Source organism: Schistocerca gregaria, chromosome 4 (assembly GCF_023897955.1).
Source record: "Schistocerca gregaria isolate iqSchGreg1 chromosome 4, iqSchGreg1.2, whole genome shotgun sequence".
NCBI lineage: Eukaryota > Metazoa > Arthropoda > Insecta > Orthoptera > Acrididae > Schistocerca > Schistocerca gregaria.
Window position 1 is genome coordinate 629,764,137 of NC_064923.1, and position 16,814 is coordinate 629,780,950.

Here is a 16,814-nt window from a genome sequence, read left to right on the forward strand (position 1 = left end):
GAAAAATTCAGTATACTGTTTTTGTCAGCAGCTTGGCTGCTCGAGATGTTAAACTGATTGTGCCATATTTCAGCAGTTACTTGCTCATCCTCTCTCCGGAATTGTGTGGATGACATTTTTCGGACTGTCTGATGATACGTCGCCAGTCTTCTAGGTTATACACACCAACTTGTCGTTCTGTTGCCACTTCGCCTAATGATTTCAGAAATTCCGATGGAGTATTATCATTCCCTCTCCCTTATTGATTTAATATTTCCAGAACTCTTTGAATTTTCACGTAATGCTGATTCCTTTATGTCATTCATATAGATTCTAATTTCTTTTTCTATCACGTCATCAGACAAGCACTCCGCCCCCTTCTCCTACAGAGAAGGTCTTTAGTTACTATTTCCACACACCCGCTCTCTCCTTTGCGTTTTACGGAGCGATTCCCATTGCATTAAACCATTTCTTTTTTGGTTCTTAACATCTGAAATGCAAACATTTCGCCTTCGTTTCCGTGCTCTTCCTATTTACTTTATTGCTAAACAACTTACATTGCTATATTCCTGTCTTTCCCTGTACTTTTTCATACTTTCTTCTTTCTTAGATTAAGAGAAATATGTCTTCTGTTACACAAGGTTGCAACTATGTTTTTATCTTGTCAGACAGCTGTGTTTGCTCATTTTGGAGATATCTACTCCTCTTCAACTGGACTGCCTACACTGGTATATTTTATCGCAGTACCCTCTTCCTTAGCGAACTTCGGACATCTCTCCTTATTCCTCAATACATCAGTATTCCACATTCCTTGCGCACTGATTCTTCCCGGTGATTCACTTAAGCTTTGGTGTATTCCTCGCCATTATGGAATTGTGATATCAAGCGGTATCTACTCCTGGGTACGCCAGTACCTAATTTCGGTGTTTTTGTCACACAGTATTTGCCATTGGCATCTGAACTCGAATAGTCTATCTGGTCTCTCATTCTCTCCGTCGAGCTCATGTTCTCCCGTAACCCTTTCTTGTATCCCTTATCATACCCGCGTTCCAACTCCCATGATTATTAGATTTTCGTCTCCCTTTGCATACTAAATTAACCTTTCAGTATCCTTACATAGTTTCTCTTCCCATTATCTTCTCCTTTCGACGTTCGCGTGTGTACCTGAAGCATTGTTGTCGTCGTTGTTGTCGGCATTAGTTTACAATTTTACCTGATAAGAACAACTCTATCACTGGACTGTTCACAGTAGTTCACTCTCTGCCCTACGTTCCTATTCATAACTATTCCTACTTCTATTATACCATTTTTCTGCTGTTTCCATTTCATTTTACTGACCCCCAGTGTACCTAAATGGAGTCTTTGCTTTTACCTCTTAAGAGATTCTAGCTTTTCTAATACGTTTAAATTTCTGGTATTCGATGCTTCAACTCGTAGAATGTTACCCCGTCTTTGGTTATTCCATCTCCTACTCATGGTTATCCCCTCTTGGTAGCGCACTCCCAGTGATCCGAATGGGGTAATAATCCGCTATCTCTTCGGAATGGAAACGTCATCATAAAAAATTTTCAGTTCGAATTTTCCTATACAGTTCCAATGTTACATCATTATTTCTGGTCTGAAGTGCTGCTCATCTGTAATATGACCAATTACTTACTATTGTCACTACAAATTCATCTAAGAGACAGCGAATGACAACATTAGACAACAAAGAAAATTAATATAGAAGTTCATGGATGGTTCGTGGAGACGAGGCTAAGGAAGCATTAATAGATCGGATATAAAATGTAGCAAAATATTCATTTTAAGATTAAATTAAAATTCACTTCTAGCAGTTGAAGGTTAATCAAGTAATTCTGTAGTTAAATTTGCCAGTCTTTGAACTGGACCATAAAGTTGGACGGGAAGGGGAGAGAATGTCGGCTTGTTGAGAAGCAAAAGAAGAATCCCTTGGGCTTATACAGACATGTGCATGCCACATAGTGCGACTGGTATTTAATTTTCTTTTATATTGCTCAGTCTTTTTCATTTTAATTCCCTCCCACTAATTTCAAGTAAAGTACAATTAACTGTGGCTTATGTGCCGAGTAGACTTGTCGCTTTAGCAAAGATTGTCTGTTCCTGTTGTATATGGTCTGCTGACAATATTTATACAGTGAGCCTCCAACGACTTATTGAGTTCACATCACGTCGAGCTGCTGAACTACGCCAGGCAAAAGGATGTCCAACACGATATTAGGAGGTACCCAATGACTTTTGTCATGTCAGTGTATCTCGATTGTATCACCGCTTGAATTTAAGTGCGCAGCCTCTCGTGAACAATGATGCAGTGAACAAGACAGTGATGACTGCATTTACCTGTTACATAATGTTATTGCGTGTTATGTTTGCCTGATAACCATATAAATGCTGCTAGCGTTTAAGGATGCATCGTAGCCGCCCTGCTGCTACATGTAATCTACATAATTTGTTGTAGAAGCGAATATTAGTGGTGGATATTATTTGTGATGTACAAGCTGAATTTTGTTTAACCTTCATTATGTTCACTTAGTTTAGACTTATCAAAGAATTTGTTCCGATGATAATTTAAAATAACTGCGAGTCACAATACTTAAGTTTACATGTAACTTTCACACGTTTCAGGTGCAAAACAATGATTTGTAGAGCTTATAATTAAATTTTCGTCGAGGCATTTCAGTTCTGTCTTTATCTTTATCTGTGTTACATTTCATTTTTGTATTGTTCAGCTTTTATTGACTCAGAGTACTTTAGATCAGCTGCATGAAAAGAATAATTATGGTTTAAAATAATGAAAAGCCCACAGGAGGACTGTAATGTCTATGTTTATTTACATTCAGCATAGCAATATTTCTGTGACTATAGCATTGATTTCTTCGTACATTTCTCTAAAGATTTTACTTGACAGAACTTCACTAAAACCAAATATGGCAATAATTCTAGTGACATGAAATCACCTCTAAAGAAATTATGCCAGTTACAAATATATATATATATATATATATATATATATATATATATATAGGAAGTATGATGAAAGTTTTATATGTATGTATGGTTCACGGGGACTGGTAATCCTCAATATGTTCTGCCAAATAACTTTATACTAACTAAGTACTAAATTCGTCGTTCATTTGATCTGTTCAAAACTGCCTTAAATTAAAAAAAAGTTTTCAATTATTCCTTCGAAAATTTGACGAACTCACACAATTAAAGATGTTTGTTATTAAAACCACATAATCGGAGAATGAAACAGTAATTGGGGCTTCTTGCTTAGTCAGCGATCTGATAGTGCAAAGAGTGAAACATCACCTTAGAAAAACTTAATGAATTACTTTGCTGATAAACCTCTTCCGTTATTTGATTTTCAAACTGCTGAGCAAAACTGAACGTACTCAGACATTTTTCTCTTTATTTATTCTGATAATCACTAACCTGATATACAATATTTTTAGCGCAACGCTATCTGACTTTCAATAATCCCTACAAAAGAATGGCCCTGACTAATAATAACCTATACCTTTCATGAATCACATATCTCACAAAAATCTTCGTTACTCATCTACTGCAATACAGCGAGCGCCGCTACTGCCAGCTAAGTAAAAGGTTCAAACTACTGAAGACACTAACTACTGATATGCATAGTTCGCAAATGAAAGATTTTAATAAAAAACAAACAATGTATTTACCTTAATAATGTTGAAAAGTAATCAAACGTATGTATCAGTTCATGATATCCAATAATACAAATTTACTCTTTCTGATGGACACGCGTCCAGACCGTCCACTCTCAAAATTCTGCCATCTCTCTCTCCACGTCCACCCCTGTTGGCGGCTCACCTCCCACTGCGCAACGCTTCGCGCTGTTCACATCCAACTGCCCAACACTACAATAGCAAGTATTCCAACAATGGAAACCAGCCACAGACTTCACACAGCACAGTTAGTGATTTTCATATAGAGCGCTACATGGCGTTACCAACATAAAAACCTAAACAGCCTACTTACAAGCGGTCAAGCCTATGCAATTATAAATAACCCTATATACCTCCTGCTTTGGATATTAAAAAATAAAATGTTACGTTAAAACCTGAAATAGCTAAGATTTTATTTTCGAATGACACGGTCAGAGATTTAACAACCAACGTAAAGAACTAACTTACGTTTTGTTTCAAAACATGAAAATTTCATTAATTATGAATGAATGTAAAGATGTTGCTAGATTAGAAGCATTACTTAGAATCATTATGTATCATCGCGTAAGAACATTCCTGGAGGATCTTCAAATGGAAATCTATACCAACAGACGAAGTGTTTAATTTCCTAAATTCTTTCCTTGAAATGAGGAAAATACCAACGGACAGTTGCATTGGTATTGGAGCAGACGAGATGAGTGACATAATTAATAGGACAGCCCAGGTCATTAAAAACGAACCGAAAAACTGTTCTGGTAGTGACTCAATGATCCAGAGACATAGACTTGCTGAAAAGAATAATAAAAATTCACTAGCCTTTTGTCGACATCTTGTTGAGGTCATCCACATCATTACCTTCATAAAATATCGGCCACAAAGTAATAGTTCATTCAAAATATTATGAGAGGAAATGGGAATGTTTACATACGTCTTTTCTTTTCCGTGCTGAGGTCGGATGGTTATCTTGAGGAATGATACATGGCCGTTATGCTTGTTTAATTTTAGAAAACAATTCCGAATCGAAAGATAGATTATTTGGCAGAAGTTGGCCTTCCAGCTTGCGTCTTTGTGGGACATTTACACAAATATTAATGAAATCAACTTAATCTTCTAAGGCAAAGGAGTAAAGGTACTAACGGGTCACTGCACTGTAAAATTCCTTGCTGCCCAGAAACATACCAAATTTCGGGCAGCCTGAGTGAGTCCCAGTCGGTCTAATTGTGCTCCAAGACTAGACTGCTTTTTAGAAGAGGAAGAGGTTGGAATACGACAGTCACTTACCTTGCAACTGAAACGTTTGGGTGAGGCTGTTAATCATTATTTTCGAAGTGATCAACATATTGAAAATAAAAAAGCGTTGTGTGTCGAAAACCCTGTATTGTCAATACACGGCCTCTGACCATGTCAGCTGAAGAATTCAAAATATTTAATGTACTGACATCTGATTCATCTTTGGAACACAAATTTAGGTTCATGCCGTTAGGAAGAGTTTAGTGGAGTTTAAAAGATGAATACCCTCAATTATCGCAAAATGCGGTGTTACCACGTTTACAACTTGCAAATGTACAAAACATGGTTCTTTACTGATGAAAGTAAATTCTGCATCAGACTGGAAGAGTTTAGTGGAGTTTAAAAGATGAATACCCTCAATTATCGCAAATGTACAACTTGCAAATGTACAAAACATGGTTCTTAGCTTATGTACTGATGAAAGTAAATTCTGCATCAGACTTGATGCCAATCTGTCATGATAATTCAACTTGCACCTAGAAAGCCTGACATTTTTGTAAAACTAAGAAACTGTACGTATTATTTCAGTAAGGTTTAAAATCAAAATTTTTGTTTGAAATGCTATTTAAATTTAGTAACTTCAATAACTTAAGCTTAATTTTTATATTTCCATTTGAAGCCAACAATTATTGTTATTGCAGATAATCAGTTCAAATACATAGCATTAAAAACATACTGCAGAACCAGAGATTCTATGGATGAGATGAACATTAAAAACTGTTCAACTTACAAAAAGATTAAGAAAAACTGCACTGCATTTAGTAACTTCAGTTTAATAGGAAATGGAACGTAGGCTGTAAGACGTTGCAAATTGCAGGAGAAAATAGTGACGTACTGCAGTCAATGTTTGATATTTGTAATGGCATTGTTAAGTTACAAAATCTACCTACATATGTAGAGTATTTGTGATTCCACAGTGATAACTTAAATGCCTGTTCCACGAAGTGTTACGGGTAACTAAGTGTTCCTGTCATTCATGATATGTAACTGCTGTGGACGATGAGGGCTACTACCCGCACCCGTTGTTTCCACCCTCTACTAAAGCACCATCTGGCCAATGTCAAGCCAGTGAGGCGTGGCGCATTATATCGTTCCTGTGTAGACCATGTGTATAGGGAGAATGACTCATGAGTGCACAGTGACAGATGGTATGAATCGGGTTCAGACGAGTACGTAGTTCTAATTTTCATCCACCAGAGTACAGCAGTGCACAGAGACATTCAAAAAACAGGTCAAGAGAATGTTTTTGTGAATTGTTCTGTTTATTTCTTAAAGGCTTTTTTGTTTATTTACGTTTTTACAGTTTTCTATACGCATTTAGCAATGTGAATGGTGCATTAATGTCGTCTAAAGTAAATATCCAGATCATTGTTCTACTGATAAACGCTGTCCGAACTAGCGTGAGAAATTTTTGAGACGATGTTAATGCTGGCGCCGGGGAATTTTGTATCATAATATGTGAAGTAAGTTTGTGGTAGAAGGAAAGCTAACTCGATTGCAAATGAGAATAGTTAATAACGTGAAGTATAAACAAAATATCATAATGTTAAATATTTATTTTGGGAAAAAGTACAGTTCGAAAGTGTGTTATTTGTTGATTGGTTAGTCATGAAAAGCGCGGACTAACGCAGAAGAATAATGTTTTTCTATTGCCCTTAAACAATGCTGACCAATCAGAACGGAGTATTCTTTGCGCGTCGTTTCTCTTGGAGATAGAGAATGCTTACAGCAGTCTAAGTAGCCGGAGCCCAGACTTTCAATGACAAGGTCGTGTTCTCCGAAGGAAGCTATAATCTGCAGATATTAATTGTGCTACGTGTTCCAAAATTGTTTTAAAGTGAAGGCATATTTATTCCGGTGTTTTTTTTTTTTGAAAGAAAGGATTTTTTAAGTAATTTTGAGTATGAGAAAAGACAGTAATTCCGCTTGGCATATTGAGCAGATCGGTTACTGAAAACTTGAGTACATTAGACACCGATAAACATAATAGTGTTGCGAGCATTTTCATTTAAGAACGATGCGCTCTTGGTACCTGTTACTATTTCGAGAAGTACGTTACCATAAACTTTTATAACGTGAATGAAGGAATTTGTGCACGACTGTGTTAGGATTAGCACGGGCTTCGCAGTGAACGAGTAATTATCGACTTCAGAATATACTGAAGTTTTGCCAGTATTTTCACTTTTCATTCAAAGTTAAGATATTTTCCAGATTCTTAGAATAGTTACGTTGTATGCAGCCTCGTGCGAGTTGCGGTACGGTGGGTTTCTGCTCGGCTTTCCTATCGACGATCGGCTACAACAAGTCCACAGATAGTTGCAGGACAAAAGATACCGCGCTGCCGCACATGGTGTATCAACCAGGAAAACAGTTAAAAAGCCGTAGTACATTGAATCCATGGCTGAGAGAAAGTTTGTTAAAGATCGTAGAGTGAACAAAAATGAAAATTTAGTAAATCGATACACTCGGTATTTTGAACGGAACCTGTTTCGAGTCGGCGGAGAGACTTATAAGAAAGAAAATGTTAAACAGTCACAATAACAACGTGGGCGCATCTTTCACAAATACTTGGTACTTACCTTACTTGTTTGTAAAAGTAGAAATACTATTAATATTCACATAGGCAGTATGTTTAGACTCTGTTTCATTCTTTTTATAAAGAAAAACGTTGTAACATTTTTTTACTTCATTGTTTTAATGACGCTTTATGAAAGATTGTGATATTCCTTCCGTAAAATACAAAATTAAAAAAAATTATCTCAGAAAATTTATATTTGACAATTCACTATTCATTCTAGACACCAAATTATCCTTTGGTTACACTTTAGAGTCTTCCTGTACGCATTGTCAACCTGGCGACACCCAAAACATCACCGAAATACTAATAAAACGATGGTTTCCTACTGTGAGTCAAAAATACCCACATGGCACTACTAGGGATACTACGAAGTCTAGTACTAGTGTTAATGCCAAATTTCGCAGCACTGTTGTAACGGATACGTTCTTCGACGTCACACATTAATTTCTGTGGTTGATTTAAGCAACGCAATCTCTTAGCACTCAACTCTATGCAAACGCCTCTGCTTTCGGTCGGTAAATGAAGGCTGTCGGCCACTGCACTGCGTTGTCCGCGGAGAGACGTTATATCTGAAATTCAGTGTTCTCGGCGCACTCTTGACAATATGGTTCTCGGATACTTGAATTCGCTGACGATCTCCGAAATGGAATGTCGCAAGAGGCTAGCTCCAAGTTCCATTTCGCGTTCAAAGTCTGTTAATTCCCGTCGAGCAGCCGTAATCACGGCGGAAACCTTTTCGCATGAATCACCTGAATACAAATGACTTCTTACTTTTATACCTTACCTACATGACACTACGGCCATATGTATATATGCATTTTTCTATTCCATGGCTTTCTTTACCTCTCTTTAATATAGATGTGTGACTCGTTGCTTCCACTGTGCCGAGTATCGACGCTTTAGCAAGTTTGTCATTTCCTGTGGAACATATATGCTGGCAACATGCTCAGTATGCATCCACTGAGGCTAGCGAATAAGGGCACGTGGGAAAGAAATCACGTGTTAACGCGGTTTAGGCGCTCAGTCCGGAACCGCACGACTGCTTCGGTCGCAGGTTCAAATCCTGCCTCGGGCATGGATGTGTGTGATGTCCTTAGGTTAGTTAGGTTTAAGTAGTTCTAAGTTCTAGGGGACTGATGACCACAGATGTTAAGTCCCATAGTGCTCAGAGCCATTTTTGAACGTGTTAACTGCTGTGTACACCATGGAGCGTCACGTAGAGTCCAGCCGCTCTCTCTGGCACCAACTTCCATCTACAAACAAAACCTTTTCTCAGACTTTGTTCCGACACAGTAATTTAAAGTCTACGGATGTCCGCTATAGCTGGACAGTGAGCTCACAGTCACACTTGAGCGCGCCCGTATGTGTGCTGTGTACCGAATATTATGATGATTTTGAATCTGGCTAATGTTCAGCAACCGTATTTAAGTTTTAATGAAGGATAAAAACACACAACCTATTGGACAGATTTTATTCCACCGCCTTAGTTTCGATATCGACTAAGGGTATCATCTTCAGAATAAGTTATAGTAACCTACAAAATTCTTTAATCAACATAAGAGAATGACAAACATTTCTGAAACCTTAATTAGCACAAGACTTACTGAGAATATAAAAGCAGCTAAAAACGGCGGACTGTGGGCCGCCAATGGGACACGAATGGCATAGAGGATCCCAAATTAACAGAACAGAATGCTATAAATAAAAATAGTTATTACAAGAGAAAAAATTTAAAAACAGATTGATGAAAGTAGGTAATAATTGACATGTACTGGAAATGCTTGCAATTAAAACAGCAGATGATGCACGTCGTCTTTCCAGTCCACAAACCATTAAACTGAAGAGGAAAAGGAATAACATAGTATGAATATCAGCTATGGAATACAATAAAAACAATTGAAACAGGAGGAAAACGATGTTTCAGAACTGTATGTAAAGACCTTTAGCCAAATAAAGGCAGTATGACACAAAGTTGCAAATAGTCGCAAAGACACTTTTATTTCGCAATTATGGCTCTTCATTAAGAATGAGACAATCATTAATGTACGTTTACTTACAGATTTCAAGTTCTTCAAGAATATCACGTCTACGTCTTCTCTTTTCTTTATGGAGGACAGTAACTTCATCGCCTCTCTCCATTGATGTCCTGTAATATGTAAACGATACACACGGAAAGAATTATGCCCATGAGTATATTTTCTCCGGATAAATGCTCTTTATATCTTATATTGATGACTCCTGCGGTCTCTCCTGGTGGACACGTGTCACAGTTTATTTTAGGTGTCCCTGACTTTCGCAAAGGATTAATCGAAGATTTCAAACTGTTAATTAGATTTTTCAGCACTTTTATTACTGAAAAAGGCGACTTTGCATCCATGTCCTTTTTTAACAAACGATGACTTCAATGCAACGTGAACGTTTGTAAGCAAAGCTTGATCAGTTTTTAATACGTCTAGTGCTGCTTAAGGTTTCTGAAGAGTGTGTTATTGTCGTGCGTTCTTTTAAAAAATTTTACAGTTAACTATAACTTATTCTGAGGAAGATGCCCTTAGTCAGTATACAAATCAGGGCAGCGCAATAAACTTCTTGCAATCGGTTGGCTGTTTTCATCCTTTACTCCATACAGTGAGTTAATTAAGTGTGAACAAACTCTTTCATTGGTAAAAGTCCCTTCAGATGCCCACATCCTCGCCAAACTTACCAGGTCACATTCTGCATATGAACACATAGTGCATTATAGAAAGATGGTATCTGTTCCTTCCGACATTTCTGAAAGAACAGATACCATCAGTGACAAGCCGCTCTCTAGAATGAAATGGTGTGAAATCAAGGCCCTAAGTTTCCGGCAGGCGTTGATATAAGCCAATGGGGACAATTGAAAATGTGTGTCCCGACCTGGACTCGAACCCGGCATCTCCTTCTTACATGGCAGATACTCTATCCATCTGAGCCACCGAGGGCACAGAGGATAGAGCTACTACTTTCGCAGTGCCCTGCCCATTACACTCATTACTCGCGGCAGACAATCTTCCCGTGTCCCTTAAGACTTTAGGAAATGTGTGTGCATCTGCACAGAAAAAGGTCAATGGCCGGTTAGCCTTAACTATATGAAGATGGTATCTGTTCTTTCAGACATGTCCGAAAGAACAGATACTATCGTCATATAGTTAAGACTAATCGGCTATTGAACTTCTTCTTCTCCTGTGTGGATTCGCAAGCATTGCCCGAACTCTTACGGGACTCAGTAAGATTGTCTGCGCGAGTAATGAGTGTAATGGGCAGGGGCACTACGATTGTAGTGTGTGGACGTTAAGTCGGGAATGTGGGTCTCACGGATGTAGTGTGCAAGGGATAAGTCCCTGCAGTCGCACTATCCTCTGTGCCCTGGGTGGCTCAGATGGATAAAGCGTCTGCAGTGTAAGCAGAAAGTGTTGCTGCGTCGATTGGGGTGAAACATTCCTTTATTTGCTTTATGTTAGCATTTAGACACAATTTCTCATCATCAGTAGCGATTACAGGATCTGAATGGTCGGTGTCGTTAACGAGCAAATTGGTGACGAGCAAGTAGAGATTCACATATAGCCACCCAGTGATTTTTAAATTTCGGCTCAGAGCAAGCGGTTCACATAAACCCAATTTTTTAGTATTCTCCACTGATGCAAATGCCGCAAGATGGTTGAATGATCACAGTTCATCACATTTGCAAGGTCTCGAATACACTGACGTGGATAATGGTTGATTAATGCGTTCAAACAATCTTCATCAAACCGCGAAGATCTTTCTGAACATGGTATGTCACTAACGTCTTTGAATTGAGAAAACCATTTTCTTACAGTGCTCCGTCCAATGGCATTATCCCCATACACGGAGCAAGATGTTTCTGGTTACCTCTGCTGCTGTCACCCCTCTACTGAATTCAAACGAGAGAATATATCGGATGTTCCAATTTCTCCACTTGGCACTCTCATTTTCTAGAGTCCGTAGGTTCACTCACTATCTCACAATTACAAAATGGCAATACAACTCAAACAGGATCAGTGAACTTCAAATAAACCCATAGGAACCAGAATACAAATATGCAATACAAAAACTCAGCGAACTTATGCACCAACCTAATAATTGTTCTGCAACATCAGAACGCAAATTTAAAAATGTAAGAGTAGTTGCAAGCTTTGAGACATAGCTATGATGAATTTGAATACAAATGTACCAAGCATCTACTAGATGGATAGATACGTACATGGTAGAACAGTTCATAATAGGTGGAGTCTCCATGGTCTACTGTCAGTGTAAAGAAAATTCTAAGTAAAGAACGAATTCTGCGTAATGTGTAAGATGTCAGGCAAATCCAACACCTTCCATGAAAACCCTGACATGATAAGCAAATCCAGTAGTATGTCACATAGCTCCGAATAAATCGTGACATTAAATTAACCAAAGTAATACGAGTAACGAGTGAGCAAATGGAATACCACAGACTGACACAAGAGTGCCTAAATGCATGTCATACTTTCCCACCGCGAGACAGACACAGTTCCGAGGGGAGAAACGAGAACAGAAGCCGAGAGCAGAACCGTGTTTAGCTAGAAGGACCTATGATAAGGGACGGACTGTACACCCACGTCGCCAGCTAACCACCAGGACCACGCCAGCTGCGAGTTTTAGCGTGAGACTTTTTCGCGTCTCTGTTACGTCAAGGACCACCCCCCAGCCCATGTTAAAAGCTAGAGCCCTCCAGAAAAACAGTGTAGATCTTACGATAACACAGAAATGGCCACAACACCCGCAAGTTTTAGCGTGAGACTTTTTCGCGTCTCTGTTACGTTGCAAACTTTAAAAACATTGCCCCACCACGAAAAGTAAACGTTTCTCACTGGATAGACAGAATTTTTGTAGGCGGAGCTTAAGGTTGACATTGAGACCCTGACTGGTAAGATGAAAACACAGCCAGATAGTTTTTTTTTAAACCAACTTCGGTAAATGGTAGTAAAGAGAGGTTAGGAGAGGTTAGTTAGTTCCGAGACGGCGAGCTGAATGGCTGCTGCGCCGGCCGCCTACCCCTGACGAACACCAACAAGGTAATGAACGCACGCAATGCCGCAAAACAGTGCATAAAGCTTCACTCATAACTGCAGAAGTCTCATCTGTTACACCCCCTTTTTGCGTAATACTAGTGTCGATCGTTAATTAAAGCTCATGGTGTTCACATTTGCCACTTGAAGTCAAAATCTGAAACTCGATGATTTTTCTGTTATATAGTTATTGGGAAGCCACATCAGCCACTGTAATTTACGACAAGTTAGATAATTAATTAAAGATAACTGAGGGTCACTGTAGACCATTTTGATAGTTTTCTCTTTTGTGAAACGTAATTTAAACCTAGATTATAGATGTGATATGGCATAGGTCATCCTTCGATCCATCGTAGAACTTGGAAACTCATTCAGGGAATATTCGTTCACATTTTTGTTGAACGCAGTTGGTTTTTATCATCCCGTATTAAAACATTTCCTTTTATCAATAGTGCAATTTATAAACAATGTTTTGTGAGTAGAATAAAATTTCCAATGGTAAACTTAACTGCTTTTTCGACGTTATTTTACCAGCTAACTAAAAATAGGAAAGCCTTGTGCCCCTTCCACTAAATTTAGTTAGTATTAAGTTTATTTTACAAGGAGTGCAGTGGAGCTGACGCTGAAATCATTAAGTATTTGGTTATATCATCGCTAGCCTCACTGAACTCTTCTGAACTCTACATGTCATGTGTGGTCTAGCGTCTCCTTACCAGCAACAGGTCCCAGGTTCAAACTAGTCAGTTCCCTAAAAAACACGCTCTGAGCGTCGTTGCGCGAAAGTGGTAGGGAGACACGATATAGAAAAACAGACACCATCCAGAATATTAGAAATGTGTATAGCAACAATTACGCTATCGGCTGTTTTTCAACGGCAATCATCACTAGCGTTCTATTAGAAGGGACCAAAAGGTATCGGCGATTGTGCTATTGTTGCTACTCATAAATTTTACAGCTACTGTTCCATAACTCATTAGAAAATAGATATACCGGAATTCTGCATAATGTGATTAATCTTAACTTTACATCCATAGATAGATTGGTTAGAAATGAGACACATTGACTGTCAAAAGGGCAGTTTAGGAACCTTCAGGGCCTTTAGTACCAGAGTCTTATCGAGTTCCCTCTCATAAAACCCAAATAAATTCTTGTCAAGTATAAAGGTTATCACTGTCACCGAGCTTAGTGCCAATTCATGGATGACACATGAAGTTAATCTGAGCATAGCAAAGCGAAATCAGAAATTATGAACTCCCGCGGCTTACTTCTCGGATCATAGAAAAATACAGCATTTAATGCTAACATCACACTTTTTTCAAATGACGCAGGTACCTATAATGGAGTAGCCTACCTGCACTCTTAAAGCTGAACAAGTGTTCCGTCCTATAGGGATAAGATTTCAAAGCCATGCTACGATTGTTAATGTACATTAATGTAATTGTTCACAATTACAACCAGTGAATTCATACAAATATCTGGAAGTAACAATCCTTACGACTATGAAATGGACAGATTACATAGGCTCAGTCATAAGTAAGGTAGATGGCAGACTTTGGAAGGATACTGGGAGAGTATAGTCGATCTGAAATTTACAAATCACGTGTGCGTCCTGTTTTAGATTGTTGTTCACTTTTGTGGGGCTCATAAGAAGGTTGTCATGGTGTACTAATCGTATACAGTGTAGGGTAGCACCAGTCGTCACAGATTTGTTTGAGTCAATGAAGATAGTCACGGAAATGCTGAAAATCTTGAACTGGCTCACCCCTGTAGATTGACGCAAATTATGCCTCGAAAGCCTACTTACAAAGTTCCAGAAATACTAATAAGTGATGTTAATAAGCGATGTTAACAGGAGATATTAAACAACCCCCCTTTGTATGGCTCCAGTAAGGACTTTAGAGGAAAAATTAAGCGAATAACTTATAAACATGGAAGGCTTGAATATTAACAATTAATTATTTATATTACAGTGGTTCGTTAAGCACTACATACTTCATGTAGCACTTTTATCAACTGATGAGTAACAACAATAGCTTAAGGCAGTGAAAGTGAGAACTCTTTACATTTAGGGCGTCTCTACGGCGAGAGAGATTTTTCCGCTTATATGGAGCATCTGCATCCGACTCACCTCCATCATCCTGTGAACGGAAAATGATAGCTTACCCAATATCCGAGTAAATTGATCAATTTACATATGTATTCTTAAATTTATGGAAAATATTTAAGATGAGTCCCTTGTTCTCCGTTTTTAAAGTCCTGCCTCCTCTAGCTATGAGAAATAACCTCGCGCATGTAAGTCGTACAATACTTAGATAATCAGAAGAACAATTCATATAAAGCAACATATCACCAGCTGATCCAGCAGTAAAAATATACCGGTATGAGTGCAATGTCCCCGTTACACAACGCGAAAATAAAATGCACTTCAAGTCCATGTCTAAATATGTTCAGTAATTCACTGTGACGGGGATCTCAATATGTAATTTGGGACAAATTAAGCAAGACAGGTTTGATGTTAATTAACTTTATTGAACTATGCTGTATGTCTTGCAGACAAGAGTAGCTATTTCTTGTCTTTGCCCTGAATTATACATTAGCTTCTAACGGAACTTGTTCCGCCTAATTGTTTTAGAAATCATAAGTAATGCTCAAAAGGCAATCATTTATTAACTGTTCCTTGAAGTACAAATATTTTTTCCAGGTCTGTTGTGATTATTAACATCACTTTTCGGTTAATTGCAAATGTCAACAAATATATTTAGGATGGCAACTTACTTTTTCCATTTTTGAATTTGTTGATAATCGTATATGAGGCTGTGGCCATACTCAACTCAAAAAATAAAACCTAGTATCACCGACAAACATCGCAATAGCACTATATACACAAGATGACTCACTTGAACGTAACCTCCCTTTTATTTCGTGACTGATTCCAGATGTCGAAACGATGTTTTCCGCAATTGAAGTGCACGTAATATTTTATATGGATAATGCTCTGAATTGAGGTAAGGACATAGACACCGAAACATATATATTTCTTTCACAGATGATTACAACAACACTCGGAAAGACATTTACACTCAAGTTGGTATTGAAGTTGAGACCTTCCGCATAAATTATGAGGTAGGTACTAAAATTAGACAGCAAAGCGATTTAAACATTGCAAAGCAGAATATTCATGTCAGGGTGCCTTGTAACTTGCAGCAAGATAGGCCTACTTTATCGAATTGAACCCTTATTTCCTTTTCGGCACATATACAGTGTCAGCTCTGACTTTGTTCATGTGGAACAACGGCGTATGGCAGGTCCTAGTGCATCAGTTGGGCCTGAGAAAACTATTTTAAATGTGTGTTCACTTCCTAGGGTTTGTAGACACAACGATTTCATCAGGCAGTTTTTCATTTAAACCTTCCTCGTTGCTGATTGTATTGTATTGTACTGTATGGATCTGGGAATCTAGAAACGAGGGATGGTTCACAACCCCACAACACGCTACAGCAGTCCACTCACCCCACCGCCGCCCCACACTAAACCCAGGGTCGGCACCCAGTGGACATACGCCCCCCTCCCCCTGGAACGTCATACACCAGACGATTGTAACCCCAAATATTTGCGTGGTAGAGTAATTATGGTGTGCGAGTAGGTGGAGACAGTGTTCGCACAGCAATCGCCGACATAGTGTAACAGAGGCGCTGTAAGAGGAACCAGCCCGGATTCGCTGAGGCAGATGGAAAACCGCCTTAAAAACCATCCCCAGACTGGCCGGCACACCGGACCTCGACACCTAATCCGCAGGCGGATCCGTGCAAGGGACCGTCAAGCCTTCCCGCCGGAAACCATTGCTTTCTTTTTATCTCATTTTGTACTATATTGTTCGTTAAATTTCTTCGTGGCGGACGTCCAGTGACACTCGTTCGGGTTGTTCACTGATCCGTTTATTCAGGTTTTTTTTATTACAGAGGGTAACTAAACCCTCTGACCAAACACGCTGAGCTACCATGCCGGCGTGCGTTAAAACGCAAGGCCAACCGGGCGGGTTCATTGCTGATTACTTGTTGGATCTGAAATAGAAACATGGGTCGTCCATACTTCATAAAACAGATACCTCTATCGGGTCGTCCATACTTCATAACACACATACCTCTATCCACGAAAAAAAAAGAAACTACTTCATTAACTTTC